This window comes from Bos javanicus, chromosome 21, assembly GCF_032452875.1.
Source record: "Bos javanicus breed banteng chromosome 21, ARS-OSU_banteng_1.0, whole genome shotgun sequence".
Lineage (NCBI taxonomy): Eukaryota > Metazoa > Chordata > Mammalia > Artiodactyla > Bovidae > Bos > Bos javanicus.
The window spans coordinates 22863886-22888326 of NC_083888.1; the positions used below are offsets into that span (position 1 = coordinate 22863886).

Here is a 24441-nt window from a genome sequence, read left to right on the forward strand (position 1 = left end):
GGGAGATTCCACAGATTCCTCCAATACACCATGGGAATTCCTCCAGTCCTCACCCTTTCTCAAATGAACTAGTATTGTTCTTCCCAGATCCACTAGTTATTCAAACTTCTATTTCTGTTGGTTTCTGTTTATGACACCACAATTCTCAGTGTCACCTTCCTGAATTCATGTTGTGGTCACCGAGTGTATTTGCTTACATGTCCTCTATCCTGGTACTTCTATCAAATTTCTCACATTTCATTTTTCTTCCCCCTCCCACTTTCGCCTTTTTACCCCAGAACTAGACTAGCCAATCTTCCTTTGGTGGCCTAACTAATCGCTCTTCCTTTCTCTTCTACTCTTAAACCATCTTATTTGTTGTTTACTGTTGACTAATCTTCCCAAAGTTTGGAGTTTGACTTTATTCTTTTATTGTATTTGCTGTCAATGATTTCCCTTTGTAACCACCAGTTAACTTTTGGGCTCTTCCACAAAATAATAATAATAGCTATTTTTGGTCAGTGAAATTATGCTTTTTAGTTTTCCAAGTTTTTGACAGTGAACTGTTGATTCACTAAAAACAATTTAGTCTGGGCTAAAGAGGAGCAATGCAATCCAGGTAATGTTTGGACACTGAGGCTTTGAAGACTTGAGTAAAAGTTACATAAACCAAGATGAGGAAGAGATTACCAGGCAGAAGAATAGAGTTTGTAAAGAGATGTGACAGTAGGTGTGTTTAAGCATCTTTGACTCATTCTGTAGAGTTGACGTGAAAAAATACCTGTGGGACAATGCTACGAGTTGAGGCTGCAGACGTAGGTGGAAACCAATCATGAACTGATTCTCAAAGTTGTAAGAGGAGCCAGTGAAGAATTTTATAAGAAATAGCTTGGATGGAATTGTCTCTGGGAAGGTCACTCAAGTGGCAGTGTGGCAGATTATCTGGGGAAGATGGGGTCAGAGCAGATAATAATAGGTTAAGTTGGGATAACAAGAGGGCTTCCCAGGTGGCTCAGTGGTAAAAAAAATCTGCCTGTCAGTGCAGGAGACCTGGATTCGATCCCCTGGGTCAGAAAGATCCCCTGGAGTAGGAAATGGCAATCCTCTCCGGTATTCTTGCCTGTGAAACACCATGCACAGAGGAACTTTATGGGCTACAGTCCATGAGGTCACAAAGAGTTGGACACGACTGAGCGACTGAGCAGGTGCACAGGATAAAGTTTGTTTTCAGTGCTGAATTAGTCCCTCTAGAATATGTGCTTCCTGGGATTTCCCTGGCAGTTCAGGGGTTAAAACTCTATGCTTCCAATGCAGAGGGCGGGGCGCAGGTTTGGTCCTTGGTTGGGGAACTAGGATCCAAAAGGAAAAAAAAAATAAGGTAGAATGTGTGCTTCTTAACATGTTTTTGTTAGTCTGTTGGACAAGTGGATTTTTGGGGCAGGTGGTACCTTGCTGAAAGCTGAGTGCTCTGCTGGCAAGGCCATTCAGGTCAAAAGAATCGTATGCACTTCTTTAGAAGTGACTCACATGCTTCTCAGTTGAATTCAGGATCTTTACTTCTGCGGGATAGTGTTCACATAAATTCCCTTTCCTGGACAGTGTGGCCATGGCTGTCCACAGTTGTCAGAATGGGAGAAAGTAAACTCTGTGATTCTCTCTGATTGCCTCAGGATCAGTGAACTGAGCCCTGGTGTTCACTTGGCAGAGACTACAAACAATTTTTGCAAGTGTGTTTACAGTTTGCTCTTTTACATGACTGTGTCACCATGCTCCTAGGAACAACCTACAATGAGTGTGAGCACAGCATCTAGCATGAGACAACAAAACTCAATGGGATTTGCTTCTGCTTTGGGGCCCTGATTTTTACCAGAAACAGGACCTGATTGGAACCAGATCTGCAGAACAAGTCCATTGTATCTTTCAGGTTTATTGAATTCCTTGACGACTGGGTAAATGAAGAAATCACTCTCTGTTTCTGGTAAAAAGAACACCATCCAACACATACTGGATGCTTACTCGGGGTCAGGCACTGTCTAAGCCCTTGACTGTGTTAGCTCATCAGATGCTCTGAAGCTGGGACAGTCATTATCCTCACTCTGTTCATAAGGAAACTGGAATTTGAAGAGGCTAAGTGATTTGCCCTGATGATACAGCTAGAAAATGGTAGAGCTGGTATTTGAACCTAGGAAACTGAATTCCAAAATCTATTTTCTTAACTGTTGTGCTGTATTGATGATATTTGTACTTTTTGTGTTGCTACAAGTATCACTGAAGTTTGTAACTGGAAATGAGATGCAATTCTAGTAGACAGCAGTCAGCACAAGAGGTGTGTGATGCTTAGACAGTTTAGGATAGAGGTTGAAACTGAAATATCTACACCCCCCTCAGGGAGGAAGACTGCTCAGGTGTAGTCATAGTGAGTCACGAGGGCTGTCATGAGCTGGAGAGTATATACCTGCTTGTTGATGTGCCCAAGGGATCAACCATGTATAAACATGTCAGGTTTTTTGTCAACAGGAGCCAGAAATCTAGATTTTAATGTGAAGTGTCCAGTTTCAAAGAACACCATGACGTTAAAGACCTTTCTCTGTCCATTAATAGTTAAATAGAATTCCAATATAATACAGGCTAGGTTTTCCTTCAGTAATAAGCAACCCCCCAAAAACTCTGAGCTTAAAACAACTAAAGATAACTTTTAGCTCATGCTACTTGGTCAGTGTGGGTCAGCAGGGGTCTCTGCACTTGAATGTCTCAGATACCCCATCTGAGGGAGGCTTTATTTGCACACACATTTTGCATAATAAGTACAGTATCGAGGAGGGGAATGTGTGACTTACACGCTGACCCTTGAAGCTTCTAACAGAAGTGACAGAGATACTTAGACTCATATTTCGTTGGCCAAAGATAATCAATGATCACATTTAATTTCCAAGGGAGTGGGAAAGTGCAGTCCTCCAGGGGCTGAAGGGAGAAACTATTTATGAATATTCCTAATGACTACCATAGCTCCATATACTCTGATTTTTCAGGCAGAAATGTTAGAATGTTTTGTAATGTAGAATTCAATTTTCAGAGATCTCAAACAGAAGTTGACTCAAAAAATTATTTGTTTCTTGAAGGATTAAATTTGACTGCTTTGGAAAATTCACACTTTGCTTCATCTGGAGTAAAGACCCTTATTTAAACACTGACTTCTATGAACAGATTAAGAAATCATAGGCCAGAACTATGAAATAATCCTTCACTAAAGTGATGATTTATATATCAGTATTTATTCCCCAAAGTATTGACCATATAGCTTAAATTTTTATTTATATTATCCCCTATCTTGTGTAACTAGTCTCATCAACTGCACTGCAAAATAGGAATCCCATCTTATTAATTTAGACTCTGTTATGCCTGGTTCTATACAAATTGGCTATGTGGATGTTAATAAATTTTATTGATGTGTTTATCAATTAGTGATTTTTAAATCATTACAGCTAGCAATCTTGACTTCAGGAGAAGTCACTGAACTTGAAAATACTTCTGGAAATTCTTAAAAAGTTGCTCATCATTGATTATGATGAGATCTGAGAGCCAATATTCAGTAGTCCCGCAATTTCAAGGGTGGTTTAGGCTTATCCCCTATGAATCACAAGGCAATCAGATATTTTCAGATATTATTTTTCTGTTTTCACATGCTTTTTTTGGCTGCAAGATTTGGATGAACTGTAACTTAAAAAATTATGAAATAAATGTCAGTGCTCAGGAAGGTATTTGATTTCCCAAGATCCTGCAAGGCTCTAAACACCCTTCAAAACAAGCCCATCCTAGCTCCTAAACCCACACCCTTCCTGGATGACCAGATAAAGAGTGATTGTCATTCTCATGAAATGAAAAGTGCTCAGGGACTCACATGTATGAGAACAGAGCTTGCCCCAGGAACAGTATTTCTATAATTTAATGGTAGAATTACTCCCCTTGGAGAAAGTTGCTTGAACACAAGTTACTCATTGATTGAATCTCAACCATGCAAGTATGGTTCCAGGCTTTGTTGTCAGTTCCTTAGACTAGAAGAGTGCCATCATTCTTTGCCTCTTGCTCATATTTCCCCTGTCTGTAATTAACTACTGAGTTGTGAAGTCATATCTACTAAAATCTTTCTCTGTTGCAGCTCCTTCTCTCCATCCCCACTGCCATCCTTGTTCAGGTCCTGAGATCACATACCAAGACACCTACAACAGCCTTCTGATTTGCTCCCCACTCTATCTCCTCAAATCCACCCTTTAACCCAGAGTAGTCTGGTTAAGGCACAAGTCTGATCTTTCCTTACAATGTTCAGCATTTCCCGAAGACTTATGCTCATTCGCTAGCCAATAAGTCATAGCGGGGTATCACCCTACCTGGCTCCCAGCCTCATCTCTGACTGCACACCCCCCACCTCCTGCTTAGACTGGAATGGGGTGCTCCAGCACTCGCTGCTGTTGGCTGTTTCTTGCCTGCAATGAGCTGCCACTCACCTCCTTTGCTTTAACAATGTTTTCCTCTCTGTTGGGAATGGCCTCCACCTGGATTTTAAAAATCTTTTTTTTTTTTTTTGGTTGTTATAGAAAATATCAAGCCTGTATGAAAGAGAAGAGTGTGACAACCCCCCATGTATCTGTCACTCAACAGCAACAGTTAACTCAGGGCCTCTCTTGTTTCTTTTTCACCCCTGCCTCCACCCCAGTGGGACATTTTTGAAGCACACTCAGAGAGCATATCCTTTCATTCATAAATATTGCAGTGTGTAGCTCTAAAAGAGAAAGGTCTGTTTTTGACAACCAGAATACCACTATAAAAAAATTTTTTTTTGGCCATGCCACACGACATGTGGAATCTTAGTGCTCAGACCAGGGATGGAACCTGTGCTGCCTGTATTGAAAGCTCAGAGTCTTAACCACTGGAGCAACAGGGAAGTCCCCACAATACCACTTTTTAAAGTGTGGTCCTCAGATTGCTTTCTTTAGAAGCACCTACCAAATTCAGACTTAAATTTAAGAAAGTAGGGAAAACCACTAGACCATTCAGGTATGACCTAAATCAAATCCCTTATGACTATACAGTGGAAGTGAGAAGTAGATTTAAGGGCCTAGATCTGATAGATAGAGTGCCTGATGAACTATAGAATGAGGTCTGTGACATTGTACAGGAGACAGGGATCAAGACCATCCCCATAGAAAAGAAATGCAAAAAAGCAAAATGGCTGTCTGGGGAGGCCTTACAAATAGCTGTGAAAAGAAGAGAAGCAAAAAGCAAAGGAGGAAAAGGAAAGATATACGCATCTGAATGCAGAGTTCCAAAGAATAGCAAGAAGAGATAAGAAAGCCTTCCTCAGCGATCAATGCAAAGAAATACAGGGAAACAACAGAATGGGAAAGACTAGAGATCTCTTCAAGAAAATCAGAGATACCAAGGGAACATTTCATGCAAAGATGGGCTCAATAAAGGACAGAAATGGTATGGACCTAACAGAAGCAGAAGATATTAAGAAGAGGTGGCCAGAATACACAGAAGAACTGTACAAAAAAGATCTTCACGACCCAGATAATCATGATGGTGTGATCACTCACCTAGAGCCAGACATCCTGGAATGTGAAGTCAAGTGGGCCTTAGAAAGCATCACTATGAACTAAGCTAGTGGAGGTGATGGAATTCCAGTTGCATTATTTCAAATCCTGAAAGATGATGCTGTGAAAGTGCTGCACTCAATATGCCAGCAAATTTGGAAAACTCAGCAGTGGCCACAGGACTGGAAAAGGTCAGTTTTCATTCCAATCCCAAAGAAAGGCAATGCCAAAGAATGCTCAAACTACTGCACAATTGCACTCATCTCACATGCTAGTAAAGTAATGCTCAAAATTCTCCAAGCCAAGCTTCAGCAATACGTGAACCATGAACTTCCAGATATTCAAGCTGGTTTTAGAAAAGGCAGAGGAACCAGAGATCAAATTGCCAACATCCGCTGGATCATGGAAAAAGCAAGCGAGTTCCAGAAAAACATCTATTTCTGCTTTATTGACTATGCCAAAGCCTTTGACTGTGTGGATCACAATAAACTGTGGAAAATTCTGAAAGAGATGGGAATACCAGACCAGCTGACCTGCCTCTTGAGAAATCTGTATGCAGGTCAGGAAGCAACAGTTAGAACTGGACATGGAACAACAGACTGGTTTCAAATAGGAAAAGGAGTACGTCATGCTGTATATTATCATCCTGCTTATTTAACTTATATGCAGAGTACATCATGAGAAACGCTAGACTGGAAGAAACACAAGCTGGAATCAAGATTGCCGGGAGAAATATCAATAACCTCAGATATGCAGATGACACCACCCTTATGGCAGAAAGTGAAGAGGAACTAAAAAGCCTCTTGATGAAAGTGAAAGAGAGTGAAAAAGTTGGCTTAAAGCTCAACATTCAGAAAACGAAGATCATGGCATCTGCTCCCATCACTTCATGGCAAATAGATGGGGAAACAGTGGAAACAGTGTCAGACTTTGTTTTTCTGGGCTCCAAAATCACTGCAGATGGTGACTGCAGCCATGAAATTAAAAGACGCTTACTCCTTGGAAGGAAAGTTATGACCAACCTAGATAGCATGTTCAAAAGCAGAGACATTACTTTGCCAACAAAGGTCCGTCTAGTCAAGGCTATGGTTTTTCCTGTGGTCATGTATGGATGTGAGAGTTGGACTGTAAAGAAGGCTGAGCGCCGAAGAATTGATGCTTTTGAACTGTGGTATTGGAGAAGACTCTTGAGAGTCCCTTGGACTGCAAGGAGATCCAACCAGTCCATTTTGAAGGAGATCAGCCCTGGGATTTCTTTGGAAGGAATGATGCTAAAGCTGAAACTCCAGTACTTTGGCCACCTCATGCGAAAAGTTGACTCATTGGAAAAGACTCTGATGCTGGGAGGGATTAGGGGCAGGAGGAGAAGGGGACACCAGAGGATCAGATGCCTGGATGGCATCACTCACTCAATGGACGTGAGTCTGAGTAAACTCCAGGAGTTGGTGATGGACAGGGAGGCCTGGCATGCTGCGATTCATAGGGTCGCCAAGAGTTGGACACGACTGAGCAACTTCACTTTCACTTTTCACTTTCATGCATTGGAGAAGGAAATGGCAACCCACTCCAGTGTTCTTGCTTGGAGAATCCCAGGGACGGGGGAGCCTGGTGGGCTGCCGTCTGAAGCGACTTAGCAGCAGCAGCATGGTGCTATTTAAAATACAGATTTCTGGACCTCACCTAAGTCAGGCATTCTGGGAGTGGGTCCAATTGTGGTAAAATAGACATAACCTAAAATGGAGCATCTTAACCCTTTTTAAATGTACAGTTCACTGGTATTAAGTACATTGACACTGTTGTGCAACCCTCGCCACAATCCATCTCCAGGAGTTTTCATCATCCCCACCACAAATTCTGTACCCAGGAAGCACTGACTCCCGGTCCCCTGTCCCTTTCCCTACAGCCCATGGTCATCTCTGTTCTACTCCCATCTCTATGGATTTGTCAGCAGCATGTTTTAGCAAACACCCTGGGTGACCAGAGGGGGCAGGGATGCATCCAGATTTGGTAACTATTGTACCAGATAATCTCTAGGGTCCCTCTTGGTGATAGTGGTTTTAGTCGTTCAGTCACATGCAACTATTTGGGCCAGGCTCCCCTGTCCTTGGGATTTCTCAGGCAAGAATACTGGAGTGGGTAGCCATTCTCTTCTCCAGGGGATCTTCCCTATCCAGGGATTGAATTCATGTCTCCTGCACTGGCAGGTAGGTTACCAACTGAGCCACCAGGGAAACCAGGCTCTTTCTTAAGTTTTACCTAACTGGAAAAGGGCCGTATCGTGTACGCTGCAGCAGGGTCTGGCCCCATGTTCATCCTCAAGCCTGCATGTGCTGTCAGCCGCACCTGACTTTGGTGGTGGCTTTTCCTGTTTACATTCACTGAGCAAAGCTGATCCGCCCTCTCCTTCTGCGGGACTGCTTCTTCCTCCCCAGCACCTATTCCTGGGCCTGAATGGCTGCCTCTCCCTCTCTCTGTGGTCTCTCTGCAGTTTTCCTTTATATTTCATGCTGCCTGGCAGTTTCTGCCCTGTTCCTGTTGTCTAGTGTGGAGTTTATGGTTTCCTCCCACCACTCTGACTCTAGTCATTCCCTTGATTTCCAAACAAAACCACAACATATCTCAGCTTCCAGTTCATCCTTTTATTCCCCCGTTGTGGTTTGGGGATCCTTGCCTATTGATAGTGAGTGAGAAGAGGAACATAGCTGTATTTCAGATTCCTTGAGGAATGTCTGCCAAAGCCGCCTGGAGAAGATAAATATTTCTGCCTCTGTGGTTTACCATGACTCGAGTTCTGACTTTACATAGAGAGCGGGTGTTCAAAAGGCTTTTCTTTTTAATTAGGAAAATAAAAATTACAGCTTATAAAATGAAGCCAGGGGAACTGCAGTTTTAACCTTCTTAGCTTTCAGCTGTAGAATGTGTCCATAGTTGATATGGTTTATCATTGTTTTAAAAACTCTTCCCTGGATCCTTCCTAGTTTCTATGGAATTCAGAGCTTCCTTAGTCATGCTGCCTTCCCTCCTGTTTTGCATGTATAAGAACCAAGGAAATGAAACAGATTCAGAGCACTTTGTATATTTTCCCCACTGCCATTTTAGCCTCTCCATTTGTACTTGCTCAAATTGAATCAGGTTATATTTTAGCCATGCTGTTTTTCTCACAACAACAGCAGTAGCAACTAATGTTGTGGACTTTGTGCCAGACTGTGTTCTCAGTGTTGTATGTGGATTAATTCTGATTTAATTCTCACAATGACCCCATGAAGAGGCGTTACTATTAGCTTAATTTTGGGAACAAGGAAATAAAGGTGTAGATTAAGGAATTATCTCCCAGCATTTCAGATCTACTAAGTGGTGGATGGTGGTGCTCTGGCCTGTGATTTGAGGAAGAGCTCCAATTTTATGTCAGGAGACCTGAATTCGAGGCTCTCCCATCCTTGGGATGGTCTCATAGGGCAGACAGAGAATTTAGCAATTAGATTGCTGTGTTGTGAGGCTTAAAGCTCAGGGATGGCTTCCTGGGAGAGCTGGTACACGAAGTGATGTCTTAAGATGTACGTGGGTGTTAGAACAGCACGTCAGGCATTGAGGTTGTACGAAGGCCAGCTGGTCCATGGGAGCCACCACACCTGGGCACTGAGGGTGCTGAATGTGGAGAGGGGGCTGGAGGCTGAGGAGGTGGTAATGGCAGCCGGGAAAGTGGGCAAGTCTTGGAGGCCTTTCATGGCTCATAAAGGAATTTGGACTTCATCTGGAGGCAGTGAGAGTCATTTAGGGATTTTTAACAAGTGATGTAATCATGATTACATTTTTAGAAAGATCTTTCTGGCTGTCTGCCATTTGTATCTAATTATTCACTATGATAAATAAAACTGTAGCAAATCTCAAATTGCACCTCTCTACATCTCTAATTGTCTCCTTAGGACACATTTGCTGGGCTGGAAGTTGGGGGCCAGAAGATGGGTTCATTGAAGGCATTTAATTTCCATTGTCAAATTTCCTTTTTAAATTTTAAACAAAAGATAATACAGTGTTCATGCAGTACTGAATCTTGTTTTGCTTTTGTTTTCTTCCCATAGTAATTTTAAAAATTAAATTCTCATTAAATGGGAGTGTATCTTTCTGCATTTTTTTTTCTGGGAGCTTATATAGATGGCATAATCTCTAAGACTCTCTGTATTTAAGAATGCCTTTCTTATACCCTCAAATGAGAGGAAGTATGAACTCTTGTTTAATAAACTTCTTTTTATCTTAAAAAAGAACACCTAAACACATGTATCTGAACACATGGCTCTGAATAATGAAGAGGAGATATTTGTGCCTAAGCTGTCCTTTATCCTTTTGTTGTGAGCCTTATTTTTTTTCCCCACTTAGAGATTAGATTTTTCTTCATATACTTAAAATTAGAGGATTTTTCTAGAATAAGTCCAGGTATTATTTTCTTTTCAAAAATTTTGGTAAGCAGAATTTTTAGGACATAGATTCAAATCTTTCTTGGGCGCATGAAAGTTTTCTTCTATTGTACTGGTGCCTCTTTTCTATTGTTTTTCTATTATTTTAAAGGTTCACCAACTCTCTGTTGACTCTCTCTCTGTTTTTAACACATGATACTTCCCTTGCCTGTTTGTGTTTTTTTCCTCTGTGTTGGATGCACATCTCCCCTTCAAACAAAACCACTTGCTGTCCTTATCATGAATGTATTTTCAACTCTTCATTTGGATATTCTTCTGTCATAGAGCAAACTTGGCATTATTTTGTATTTTTTTAGTCTTCCCTCAGTGAAGCCAGAGGTTTTTTCCGGCCGTGTTCTGGCGGTTTTTCTCCTGCGTGGTGTTTGTTGCTGTGTGCTCTTTCTCCAGGTGCTGTGAGCAGGGCTGCTGTCTGGCTGTGGTGTGCAGGTTTCTCACTGCAGTGGCTTCTCCGGTTGTGGGCACAGGCTCTAGGTGCACGGGCTTCAGTAGTTGTGGCACGTGGGCTTAGTTGCTCTGCAGCATGTGGGATCTTCAGGAATTGAACCCTTGTCCCCTAAAATGGCAGGCAAATTCTTAACTCCTGGACCACCAGGGAAGTTCATGTTCTGACTTTTTTAGTCTCATTATTTATCTTCTGTTTTATAGAACATTTCATTGAATTTTATTGTCATTAAATTTTAAGGAGATGCTGTAATATTTCCTTATGTTTGATAATATTTTTCCTAAAATATGCTTTCCTTTCACTTATATATGTTACATTCTTTGTCTTTAATAGCAAATAATTATTTTAGCAGGTGGATATTGGTGTTTATTTATTTGTTTTTGAAATCAGAAAAATACATGCCCCAAAATATTATTTTCAAATTTTCCTAGGATTCTTTCATTGTTACCTTGGATGATCTTAAATTCCATCTCTCACCTGTGATACTGCTGAGGCAGGGTAAAATAATGCTGGTAGTTTATCCTTGATAAATTACCCTCAGTTTCCTCATTTCTGGGCTTCCCTTGTGGCTCAGCTGGTAAAGAATCCACCTGCAATGCGGGAGACCTGGGTTTGATCCCAGAATTGGGAAGATCTCCTGGAGAAGGGAAAGGCTATACACACTCCCGTATTCTGGCCTGGAGAATTCCATGGACTGTATAGTCCATTGGGTCGCAAAGATTCAGACACGACTGAGCAACTTTAACTCACTCCTCATCTGTACAATGGGAATAATAATAATACTTCCTAATGGGGTTGTTGCTATGAGTAAATGAGAAAATACATGTGAAGTACATAGAACAGTATCTCACACAAATAACAATGCAATGAATGTTAGTTGTTGTCATTTTTGTTGTAATTATTGAACTTTTCACTCTGACAGCTCATTTAATCCTTACCGAACCCCATGAGGTTGGTACTATTACTGTTCCTATATGACAGGAAATTATTGCCTTTATATTTGAATAACAATTTGACTGGACATAATATTCTTGGGACCCCAATTCTCTCTCTCAAAACTTTTGTTCCATCTTTTTCTGGTTTTGAATGTTGCTGAGTCTGAAGTCCACCTGAGTTTTTATTCTTATAAGGGACTTGATTTTTGTACTTAGATGCTTATACAATTCTTTTTTCCATCCTCAAAGTCTTAATTTTTGAGTACCTTCATTTACATAAACTTAGTGCTTTAAGATAGCACAAATGTATTATCTCACAGTTCAGTGGGTCAGAAACCCAGTAGATTCAGTGATTTCTATAGGTCCCACCAGGCTAAAATCACGGCATCTGTCAGCCTAATCTCTTCTCTGGAGACCCAGGGTGGAATCCACTTCCAGGCTCATTCAGACAGTTGACAGAGTGCAGATCCATGCAGTTGCAGAGCTGAAATCTCCATTTCCTTGCTGGCTCTTGGCCGGGAGCTGTTCCCACTTCTGGAGGCCTCCTGCATTCCTTGGCTCCTGGCCCCTTCCATCCTGGAGCCAGCCACAGTGGGTTGAGTACCTCTCATGCTCTCACTCTTGTCTCTTGTTCTGCTGCATCTAACTCCAGCCAGAGAATTCTTTCTGTTTTTAAGGACTTGTGTGATTAGGCCCACTGGGATAATCGCCTTGAGATCCATAACCTTAATCACATCTGCAGAATCCCTTTTGCCATGTAACAGCATATTCATATATTCTAGGGATTAGGGTGTGGGTATCTTTAGGGATATCAATAACCTCAGATATGCAGATGACACCACCCTTATGGCAGAAAGTGAAGAGGAACTCAAAAGCCTCTTGATGAAAGTGAAAGTGGAAAGTGAAAAAGTTGGCTTAAAGCTCAACATTCAGAAAATGAAGATCATGGCATCCAGTCCCACCACTTCATGGGAAATAGATGGGGAAACAGTGTCAGACTTTATTTTTCTAGGCTCCAAAATTACTGCAGATGGTGACTGCAGCCATGAAATTAAAAGATGCTTACTCCTTGGAAGGAAAGTTATGACCAACCTAGATAGCATGTTCAAAAGCAGAGACATTACTTTGCCAACAAAGGTTCATCTAGTCAAGGCTATGGTTTTTCCTGTGGTCATGTATGGATGTGAGAGTTGGACTGTGAAGAAGGCTGAGCACCGAAGAATTGATGCTTTTGAACTGTGGTATTGGAGAAGACTCTTGAGAGTCCCTTGGACTGCAAGGAGATCCAACCAGTCCATTTTGAAGGAGATCAGCCCTGGGATTTCTTTGGAAGGAATGATGCTAAAGCTGAAACTCCAGTACTTTGGCCACCTCATGCGAAGAGTTGACTCATTGGAAAAGACTCTGATGCTGGGAGGGATTGGGGGCAGGAGGAGAAGGGGACGACAGAGGATGAGATGGCTGGATGGCATCTCTGACTCGATGGACGTGAGTCTGAGTGAACTCCGGGAGTTGGTGATGGACAGGGAGGCCTGGCGTGCTGCGATTCATGGGGTCGCAAAGAGTCGGACATGACTGAGTGACTGATCTGATCTGATCTTTAGGGAGGGCATTCTGCTGAAATGTCTAGGTTTTTACATTAATCATTTTGTATCACTTTTTCCTGGAAGACAGTGTAACCTTTCCAGGCTGTATTTTAGGCACATTTTTCACATATTTTATTTATGAACTTTTTTTTCTGTTTCATGTGTTGAAACCTCTACTTGAATAATCCAGCTATCCTCAATATTGGATTCTCTCTCATTTTATCTCTAAATACTACATTAAAAATTGATTTTAGAGAAGTATTGTGTACAAACAAAAGCTGTGTCAATCTAAAGTGATGAGTTTGAACAGGTGGACCTGACCACAGAACCCCAGTCCCATTCATGATACAGAACATCTCCATCACCCAGAAGCGTCCTTTGTAGCCCAGCCCTCTGTTCACCCCTCTGATTGCTTTAAAACTTTTCTTTCTCTCTCTCAAACACTGCATTCACTTCCAAGTCCTGTTTCTGTGTCATTAATTGGACCTTCAGCCACGTTTCTTCTATTTTTTCCTCTTGGTTCTGAGTTAGTTTTTAATGATGTTATGTTTCACAGTTTGTTTCCTCAGCTCTGTAGTTTTCCATTTTATTCTGTGGTTTTATCATCTCATTCTTAAGCTCTCATATAAGTGAATTGTCGATCTTTTTTTTTTTGTTTTGGGGCTTCCCTTGTGGCTCAGCTGGTAAAGAGTCCAACTGCAATGTGGGAGACCTGGATTCGATCCCTGGGTTGGGAAAATCCCCTGGAGAAGGGCAAGGCTACCCACTCCAGTATTCTGGCCTGGAGAATTCCATGGACTGTATAGTATAGTCTGTGGGGTTGCAAAGGGTCAGACACGACTGAGTGACTTTCGCTTTCACTAGGGTGGGGGGCAGCTAAAAATACATTCTGTTCTACTTTGCAAATGATATCATATGATGCTTAGGACAAATATTCCAAAATCAAAAGGAAGCACCGGAAAACAATTAAGTTAAAGGCACAGGTGTACTCAGTGGAGTGCAGCTGTGGACACAGCTGGTTAGCTATTACTTACTTGTGATTATTACAAGAAAATCTGGCACTTTCTGTGATCATACACAAATCGGTCTTCGTCATGTCCTATCTCATCTTTTTACCCAGTGTCAAAAGGAAAGGAAAGGCTGCTTGGAACAAGGACTAAAAGGAAAGCAAGCTGGGATTATTGGAGGTGGTCAGCTTCAACTTTTCTAAAGGAAACTCCCATTTTCACCTTTCCAGAGGGCTCCACAACAAATTATTTATTCAGCTTTAGGACTCATTTGAAGTTAAGAAAAAGAATTAGTGGAGAAGTAAGAATGGAATTGAAATATATCTTGAACCTGTCTTCTTAATCCCTAATCCCTGCTAAATCATCTTTCATCTCTCTTGGTCTGATCCACTTTTGAGAAAGAGAACCCACTAGGGCATCCCCTGGGAAGACCCTCCTCTTCTGTCCTCTTGTCTCTGCTTAGAGGGTCCTCAGGAGCCGGCCCACTGCATAGAGTATCTCCTCCTTCTCTGGGACTTTGCTGGCAGATCCAGCTGGTCTGAGACAGCCCCTCTCCCAGGCTATGGTCCAAGGACTCCATCCTGGTTGCCCACCCCACTCCCACCCCTGCCAGGTATTACAATGAGCTAGTCAAGGGAAAATGAGATTTAAAGGACCCCTTTGCACCGTCTCAGAGAAGGCTATGGGACCCTACTCCAGTACTCCTGCCTGGAAAATCCCATGGACGGAGGAGCCTGGTAGGCTGCAGTCCATGGGGTCGCTAAGGGTCGGACACGACTGAGCGACTTCACTTTCACTTTTTCACTTTCATGCATTGGAGAAGGAAATGGCAGCCCACTCCAGTGTTCTTGCCTGGAGTATCCCAGGGACGGGGGAGCCTGGTGGGCTGACGTCTATGGGGTCGCACAGTGTCGGACATGACTGAAGTGACTTAGCAGCAGCAGCAGTTGCACCACCTGATGGCCGATTCTCTGTGTGCTACTCAGAAGTTGACGGGGAACTAATCAGAAAGCAGCTCATGGTGGTCTTTAGCCGGGTCGTCTCCAGCCCATCATCCCTTCTCCTCCAGTGGCCATCTGTGACATTCCTTTTCTTTCTGAAGAGACTTTCTGGGAGCTTGGTGACTGGATTCATTGTTCTGACACGTGCGGCCACTTGGAAGCCCAAATTCAGAGATCCCAGTGCCTGATGGCCAGCCAATGGGCAGGAAGTCAGCGAGGCCTTCTGTGACAAGCTCCGGAAGCCATGGAAGAGCTGCATTCCACCCTTGTAACATCCGGGACTGCCCCACCTCCCCGAGGTGTCTGCAGTCACTCTTCTCTGCTTGCTACCAGGCATTTCACTTGTTTTAAAATGCACAGTAATTTGGACTGAATAACTCAACCACTAACATTTGTTTTACGAGGACTGTATGAGGTGCTCAGCTAAGTAGTGTATGTGGATCACCTCACAGTCACCTATCAAGTTGAGATTATTCATTTTCTTTTTTAAAAATTAAAAAAAAATTTTTTTGGTTGTACTAAGCTGCATGCGCAATCTTAATTCCCTAACCCGAGCCCCCTGCACTGGATCTCAGAGTCTTAACCTCTGGACCTCCAGGGATGTCTCCAGTGTTGTTCATTCTCTATTATACAGTTGGAAAAGGTCCTCTAGGCTACACAGAATTCAAGTTGGGTTATTCTGATTTTAGAGTTCCTGCTCTTAATTACCTGGAGAAGGCAATGGCACCCCACTCCAGTACTCTTGCCTGGAAAATCCCAGGGATGGCAGAACCTGGTGGGTTGCCATCTATGGGGTTGCACAGAGTTGGACACGACTGAAGCGACTTAGCAGCAGCAGCAGCAGTAGCTCTTAATTAGCACCCTCACCTGCTCCCTGCACTCACAATGGACCTTAAGAGCACAGGGAAACTGACTTCAAGGGTTCACCTAGGAGATATGGCAGTGGGCCAGCATCACAAGAGGTACTTGTGAAAAATCACCATTCCTCAGACTCTACCCCTAGGGTATTGTTGTTGTTCAGTTGCCCAATTGTGTCCAACTCTTTGTGACCCCATGGATTGCAGCATGCCAGGCCTTCCTGTCCCTCACCATCTCCCCAAGTTGGCCCAAGTTCATGTTCATTGCATTGGTGATGCCATCCAGATATCTCACTCTCTGACACTCTCTTTTCCTTCTGCCCTCAATCTTTCCTAGCCTCAGGGACTTTTCCAATGAGTTGTCTGTTACATCAGATGACCAAAACTGGAGATTCAGCCTCAGCATCAGTCCCTCCAATGAATTTTCAGGGTTGATCTCCCTCAAGATTGACTGGTTTGATCTCCTTGCTGTCCAAGGGACTTTTAGGAGTCTTCTCCAGAACCACAGTTTGAAGGCATCAATTATTAGGTGTTCTGCCTTCTGTAGGTCCATCTCTCACAACCGTAGGTGACCACTGGGAGGACCATGGCCTTGACAATACAGATCTTTGCTGGCAGAGTAATGTCTGTGCTTTTCAACACTGTCTAGGTTTGTCATCGCTTTCCTGCCATGAAGCAATCATCTTCTGATTTTATGGCTATAGTCACCATCTGCAGTGATTTTGGAGCCTAAGGAGAGGAAATCTGTCACTACTTCCACCTGTTCTTCTTCTATTTGCCATGAAGTAATGGGGCTGGATGACATGATCTTGGTTTTTTTTTTAACTATTTATTTTAAGCCAGCTCTTTCACTCTCCATCACCCTCATCAAGAGACTCCAGTTCTTCACTTTCTGCCATTAGAGTGGTATCATCCTCACCCCCAAGAGTAAAACCATTAATAACCTTTCAGTGTCATAAATGACACAAATCAATAGTTTTAAAGGTATTCAAAATCAAGCTCATAATCTCCACCAAATCTGATCTGCCCCTAGTGTTCCAGATCACAATGACTATATCCTAAGCTACCCACACCCCTTTCCTCTCACTTCCTTCCATTCCTGTCAGTTTACCACTGTCATTGTCATTCCTCATGAATGCCTCGGCAGGAGCCTCCTGAGTTTTGTCTCCTTCCTAGAGTGCCTTCAGAATTCCCTGATAGCTCAGTTGGTAAAGAGTCTGCCTGCAATGCCAGAGAATCTAGTTTGATTCCTCAGTGAGGAAGATCCGCTGGAGAAGGGATAGGTTACCCATTCCAATATTCTTGGGCTTTCCTTGTGGCTCAGCTGGTAAAGAATCCGCCTGCAATGCAGGAGACCTGGGTTTGATTCCTGGGTTGGGAAGATCCCCTGGAGAAGAGAAAGGCTATCCACTCCAGTATTCTGGCCTGGAGAATTACAAGGAGAGTGTCCATGGGGCCGCAAAACGTCAGACAGGACTGAGAGACTTTCACTAGAGTGCCTTGTTAACTCTATAAGCAGAAACATCTTTTATTTTACTCTTTTTTTTAGTATAGTTGCTTTACAATGTTTGTTTGTTTCTGCTGCACAGCAAAGTGAATCAGCCCCATATATACATACATCCCCTCCTTTTTGGATTTCCTTCCCATTTAGGTCACCACAGAGCACTGAGTAGAGTTCCCTATGCTGTACTTTGGGGTCTCATTAGTTATCTATTTTATATATATCAGTGTATATATGTCAATTACAATCTTCCAGTTCATATTCCAAGATGGCGCTAGTGGCAAAGGATCTGCCTGCCAATGCAGGAGCTGAAGGAGACACAGGTTCAATTGCTGGGTTGAGAAGATCCTTTGGAGGAGCAAATACCAACCCACTCCAGTATTCTTGCCTGGGAAATCCCATGGACAGAGGAGCCTGGAGGGCTACAGCCCATGGGGTCGCAAAGAGTCAGACACAACTGTGCGACTGAGCAACAAGAAGGAGCACATATGTGCTTCCTTTTCCTTCCCTTTGGTTTCAATGAGTTGAAATCCGCCTTTTTGAAATTTCCACCTAATTTTGCCCTAGCTCTGCTCTCTGAGGCCACACAGATGATGGCTTTTGTATCCCTGAGGGTGACTTTATCCCACCCCCATGCTCTTGTCTCTACATGGCAATTCTGTTGCTTCTGAGTGAAAGGAAATCTGAGAATATGGCTGGGAATTATATGTGCTGCTGCCCATTCCCAGATACATGTGTGTAGGCCCTGAAACAATCATAATGCTAGGATGGGCTTTCCCTCTGGAAGACAGTCCCCATAGGGTCTGACCTACTAAGCTCCTGTAGTTTTTGTTCTTAGGTGGCTCACGGGCACGTGGTCAGAGTGCTCTGTGCCTTGTGAAGGATTCCGCAGTCGGCAAGTGACATGTAAGCGCACAAGAGCCAACGGAACAGTGCAGGCGTTGCCACTGAGAGTGTGCATCCCCAGAGTCAGGACTCTGAACGAAGGAACTAGGTAGTGCTAACAAATGTAGAATTTTCAAATCTTCCAGTCCCTGCAGTCAAACCCACGCATCAAAAAAGGGACTTCCCCTGGCAGTCCAGTGTTAGGAATTTCCCTTCCAATGCAGAGGATGCAGGTTCCTTCCCTGGTAAGGGGGCTAAGATCCCACATGCCACGAGGTCAAAACATCAAAACATAAAACAGAAGCAATGTTCTAACAAAACCCCACCCATCAGGGATCCTTCCCACAGGGGAGAGGAGAGCACCCAACTCCTGCAGGACTTTCAGGAAACTCATCTGCACAGGGAGCTGACCACACCGCACACCGGTTGGTTCAGGGGACTTACTATTCTATCCTAGACCTCCCAGTCCTGATTAACTCAGGCTGCAGAGATCAAAAGTTCCCCTCGAAAAAAAAAAAAAAAGTTCCCCTCGGCCCTTCTGAAAATGTTCAGTATTGTCAGTGCGGGAGAATAATACACTCTTTCTGCATTTCTGCCCTGCAGTGCAGCAATTGTCTCTCTTGAGAATGATTGTGCTAATTCTTAGGTCATTAACTCCAAGTCCTACATGACTACACACTTCTCTAACTGGAGAGGATATAGAACTGAGGGTGATATATCTTTCTGGAGAAATGAAGTTTATTAAAACTATGAAGAACCAGAGAGTTGGCAAAAACTAGCTCCTCCACCACCAACATTGAAGGGGGATTGTGGAGGAAGGGGGACATGCCTTGGGGGATAGTTCAGTCTGTGAAGTTTTACCCAATAGGGGAGGAGGGGTGGTCAGGCCAGGGTGATGCCTCATGGTCGCCCAGGCCACTCTAGACCATCCTTCTAGCTGGCCAGGGTTTCTGAAGGCTGTGGAGGTGCTGGATTTGAAAATCATAGTCTACTTGACAGGGTCCCAGGAAGCTCGGCAGATCTGACCTTTTGTCTCCATTAGTCATACAAGGGACATTTCTGGGACTATTGTGTTTTTATGCCTCTTGCTGGGGAGCCTGCAACATAAATGTTTCACAATAAAATTTCATATTCTCCCAGCCAGCCCCTTCTATTTCTGGCTGAGGCCAGAGGGAGTGGCTGGGGAGTGGGGCTGCCCAGCTTGGGAGGAGCTTCTGATGGTGTTGGCCACACTCAGGGGTCAGTTGGGTCAGTCCCTCTGAGGCTTTGCTGCAGGTGCCTCGGGTGCTGCTGGTGTCTTGGGCGCTGCTGCTGTCGCAAGTGTTGTGGGTGCCGCAGGTGCCGCAGCCGTCACCGATGCCACTTGTGGAGGGGGAGGCCCCAAGGTCTAGACTTGGGGTGGTGGCCCTGCCTCTGGGCAGGGTGGGGCGGTAGTAGCCTCAGTGGTCTTCTCCTGTGAATCATGGGTTGTCGCCTGCCTGGAATGTTCTCCCACAGGAATAGCCAGGCCAGTAGGAGGGTGGATGCCTCAGGGCTTGGAGACTGGAGTTCTCAGCTGCTAAGGTTCTTGGAAGATGAGGGAGGGCCTCACAATAATGCTCTGGAATCCCACCTTGCGTCCCTTCAAGTGCACGCTCTGGTCCCACCTTGAGCCCAGAATCATCCCCACTGTCACCCCCGAGTCCTCGTCACAGAGTGGCAGGAGTGGCTCCCGGCCCATCTTAACCCATGGATGCTTCCAAGTATTAGCTAAAGTACCTCTGTTGACAAACCCTACAGGGTCGAGAGTCAGCATATTTGCCAGTGAGCTTCTTATTTCAGACGATAGGTAGTGTGGGGTATCGCCCTATGAGCGATATGGTATTGCCATACCATATGGCATACAATACCACATGGTATTGCCCTATGAGCACTCTGTGCCAGAGCTGCCGGAAATCTTGTCCCTGGAAGGGGCAGGACCCGGTTACCATGACTGCAGGACGACACTGAGGCTCCACACGTCCGCAGGTGGGCCCATGCAGCTCCGCCCCGGGGCGAGCTCAGGGGCGTGTAGGCGGCAGTGCGGCAGAAAGTATCTAGCTTCTCTCTTGGGCTGTGCTCGTTGCTCAGACCGAAGTCCGAAATCTTCACCTGGTTCTCATTGCGGAGCAAGTTGCTCAGGGTCAGGTCCCAGTGAATGATACCCCGACTCTTTTGCAACCTCATGGACAGGACTTTAACCCACCAGGCTCCTCTGTCTCCATCCTCACATAACCTCTTCTCTTTGTACACACAGAAAGAGAGAGTTCTGCATATCTCTTCCACTTCTTGTAAGGACACTTCCTATGGGATTAAGGCTCCACCCTTTGGCCTCATTTAACTTGTAACCTTCTTATAGACCCTGTCTCCAAATATAGTCACATTGGTGGTTAGGACTTCAGTATACAAATTTTGAGGGGATACAGTTTGGTCCATAACATTTTGCCTTTTGGCCCCCAAAATTCATGTCCTCTTCATGTGCAGAATACACTCACCCCATGTCAACATCCCCAGAATTATTAAGCCATTCCAACATCAATTCCAAGTCCGAAATCTCATTAAAATGTCACCTGATCAGATATGGGTGAGAAGTGACACACAAAATTAATCCTCACAGAACCCATAAGGAAAAATGCAACATATTGTTGAAACACATAACAGAAAATCTGTACAAGTAAAGGCACTCTGAGTACTATAAAGGAGCCCATTCCCTTAAATGAACTGGAACACATACTTCCAATTCAAATTGCTGTAGAATTCTTTTTTCAGAACTTCATATAATTTTGACATTCATATGGGAGAGTAAGGACAAGAGATTTTTAGAAAAACATATCATTCAGATCAGATCAGATCAGTCGCTCAGTCGTGTCTGACTCTTTGCGACCCCATGAATTGCAGCATGATTAGGAGTTATAGAAATACTTTCCTTATCTGATGTCAAAGCGTCCTGCTAAGCTGTTGTAAGTAAAACGGTATAGCATCAGTGCAGAATAGACATGAGTTGTGGGGTATAATAAGAGTTCAGAAACAGACCCAGGTTAAGTGAATTTAAAGTCCCAAATCTGTTAATCATAGAGGGAAGAAGAGTTTTAAAAAATGAACAGTATAAAACTACAGAGAGTCTTTTTTGAGGACATTAAAGAAAATGTGTTAGTCAGTCATGTCCAACCCTTTGTGACCCCAAAGACTGTAGCCTGTTAGGCTCCTGTATCCATGGCATCCTCCAGGCAAGAATACTGGAGTGGGTAACCATTCCCTTCTCCAGGGGATCTTCCTGACCTGGGGATCAAAGGCAGGTCTCCTGCATTGCAGATTCTTTACCATCTGAGCCACCAGGGAAGTACAAGGACTATTACAGAAGACCTAAATAAATGAAAAGGCATTGTATATTTATGGATCAAAAGACTTAATATTATTCACGTGACAGTTAATTGATCTACAGATTCAACACAATCCCTATCAAAACCCCAGCTTCCTTTCAGAAATTGGCAAGCTGATCCTAAAATTCATATGGAAATATAGAGGACCCAGGATAGCCAAAGCAATCTAGAGAAAGAACAAAATTAGAGGGCTCAGACATGTCAGTTTCAAAACTTACTGCAAAATGGTAATAATCAAGACAGTAAGGTACTAACATGGACTTCCCCAGTGGGTCAGCGGTAAAGAACTGGCAGATGTGAGTTTGATCCCTGGGTCTACAAGATCCCCTGGAGAAGGGAACGGCAACTCACTCCAGCATTCTTGCCTGGGAAATCTCATTGACAGAGGATTCTGGCAGGCTGCAGTTCACTTTGTTCATTGGATTGCAGAGTTGGACATGACTTAGTCACTAAACAACAACAGCAATGTGGTGCTAACATAGCATAGACAGGTAGATTGATGAAACTGAATTGAAAGTCTAGAGATAAATCCATATATCTATGTCAATTGATTTTCTACAAGGGTGAAAATACTAATTCAATGGGGGAAATAACAGTTTTTTCATCAATGGAGAAGGACAGCTGAATATGCACATACAAAAGAATGAACTTGGACTCCTAGCATATAATGTTTACAAAGCATTAACTCAAATTTTATCAGAAACCTAAATTTTTTAAATTATTTTATTTTTTGACTTTACAATATTGTATTGGTTTTGCCATATATCAAAATGAATCCGCCACAGGTATACACGTGTTACCCATCCTGAACCCTCCTCCCTTCTGCCTCTCTGTACCACCCCTCTGGGTCATCCCAGTGCACCAGCCCCAAGCATCCAGTATCGTGCATCAAACCTGGACTGGCGACTCGTTTCATATATGATATTATACATGTTTCAATGCCATTCTCCCAAATCATCCCACCCTCTCCCTCTCCCACAGAGTCCAAAAGAGTGTTCTATACATCAGTATAGACACATCAGTGTCTCTTTTGGTGTCTCGTATACAGGGTTATTGTTACCATCTTTCTAAACTCCATATATATGCGTTAGTATACTGTATTGGTGTTTTTCTTTCTGGTTTACTTCACTCTGTATATAGGCTCCAGTTTCATCCATCTCATTAGAACTGATTCAAATGTATTCTTTTTAATGGCTGAGTAATACTCCATTGTGTATATGTACCACAGCTTTCTTATCCATTCATCTGCTGATGGACATCTAGGTTGCTTCCATGTCCTGGCTATTATAAACAGTGCTGCGATGAACATTGGGGTATACGTGTCTCTTTCCCTTCTGGTTTCCTCAGTGTGTATGCCCAGCAGTGGGATTGCTGGGTCATATGGCATTTCTGTTTTCAGTTTTTTAAGGAATTTCCACACTGTTCTCCATAGTGGCTGTACTAGTTTGCATTCCCACCAACAGTGTAAGAGGGTTCCCTTTTCTCCACACCCTCTCCAGCATTTATTGCTTGTAGACTTTTGGATCGCAGCCATTCTGACTGGCGTGAAATGGTACCTCATAGTGGTTTTGATTTGCATTTCTCTGATAATGAGTGATGTTGAGCATCTTTTCATGTGTTTGTTAGCCATCTGTATGTCTTCTTTGGAGAAATGTCTATTTAGTTCTTTGGCCCATTTTTTGATTGGGTCATTTATTTTTCTGGAATTGAGCTGTAGGAGTTGCTTGTATATTTTTGAGATTAGTTGTTTGTCAGTTGCTTCATTTGCTATTGTTTTCTCCCATTCTGAAGGCTGTATTTTCACCTTACTTATAGTTTCCTTTGTTGTGCAGAAGCTTTTAAGTTTAACTAGGTCCCATTTGTTTCATTTTGCTTTTATTTCCAATATTCTGGGAGGTGGGTCATAGAGGATCCTGCTGTGATGTATATTGGAGAGTGTTTTGCCTATGTTCTCCTCTAGGAGTTTTATAGTTTCTGGTCTTACATTTAGATATTTAATCCATTTTGAGTTTATTTTTGTGTATGGTGTTAGAAAGTGTTCTAGTTTCATTCTTTTACAAGTGGTTAACCAGTTTTCCCAGCACCACTTGTTAAAAAGATTGGGTTAGGATTGCTGCTGCTAAGTCACTTCAGTCGTGTCCGACTCTGCACGACTCCATAGACAGCAGCCCACCAGGCTCCGCCATCCCTGGGATTCTCCAGGCAAGAACACTGGAGTGGGTTGCCATTTCCTTCTCCAATGCATGAAAGTGAAAAGTGAAAGTGAAGTCGCTCAGTCGTGTCCGACTCTTAGCGACTCCATGGACTGCAACCCACCAGGCTCCTCCATCCATGGGATTTTCCAGGCAAGAGTACTGGAGTGGGGTGCCATTGCCTTCTCTGGGTTAGGGTTAGAAAGTGCTAAAATAAAGCTGTTGGAAGAAACTGTAGCCATAAATCTTCATGCTTTGGATTAGGAGATGGTTTCTTAGATATGAGACAAAAAACATAAGCTACAAAAACAGCAAAAATACATAAATGGGACTACATTAAAATTTAAAGCTTTGTTGCTACAAGGGACATAATCAAGAAAGTGGACAGCCATAGAATGGGAGAAAATATTTAAAAATCATATACATGAAAGGGAAATTGTTTCTAGGCCTGTTTGTAAGTCCAACAAAGTTAGCCTAGGTACCCAACAAGCACAATAGACTATATAGTATTGCACTGTAATAGGTTTATAATACTTTTCACACAAATAACACATAACAAACAAACAAACACACAAAACATTTTTGATCTTACAGC

At 43.2% G+C, this 24441-nt stretch overlaps 1 long non-coding RNA gene across 3 annotated transcripts in view; it reads left to right on the plus strand.

Moving 5' to 3' along the window:
* Positions 1-24441, plus strand: part of LOC133233927 (uncharacterized) — a 51741-nt gene that overhangs the window by 14542 nt on the left and 12758 nt on the right. The window contains exon 3 of one of the 3 annotated variants that reach the window (XR_009731924.1): positions 15115-16684. The exons of the other annotated variants lie outside the window; for them this stretch is intronic. This is a non-coding gene — a long non-coding RNA (uncharacterized LOC133233927). Of the gene's footprint in view, positions 1-15114; positions 16685-24441 lie in introns of those variants that run through there. 3 annotated transcript variants of the gene reach the window in all.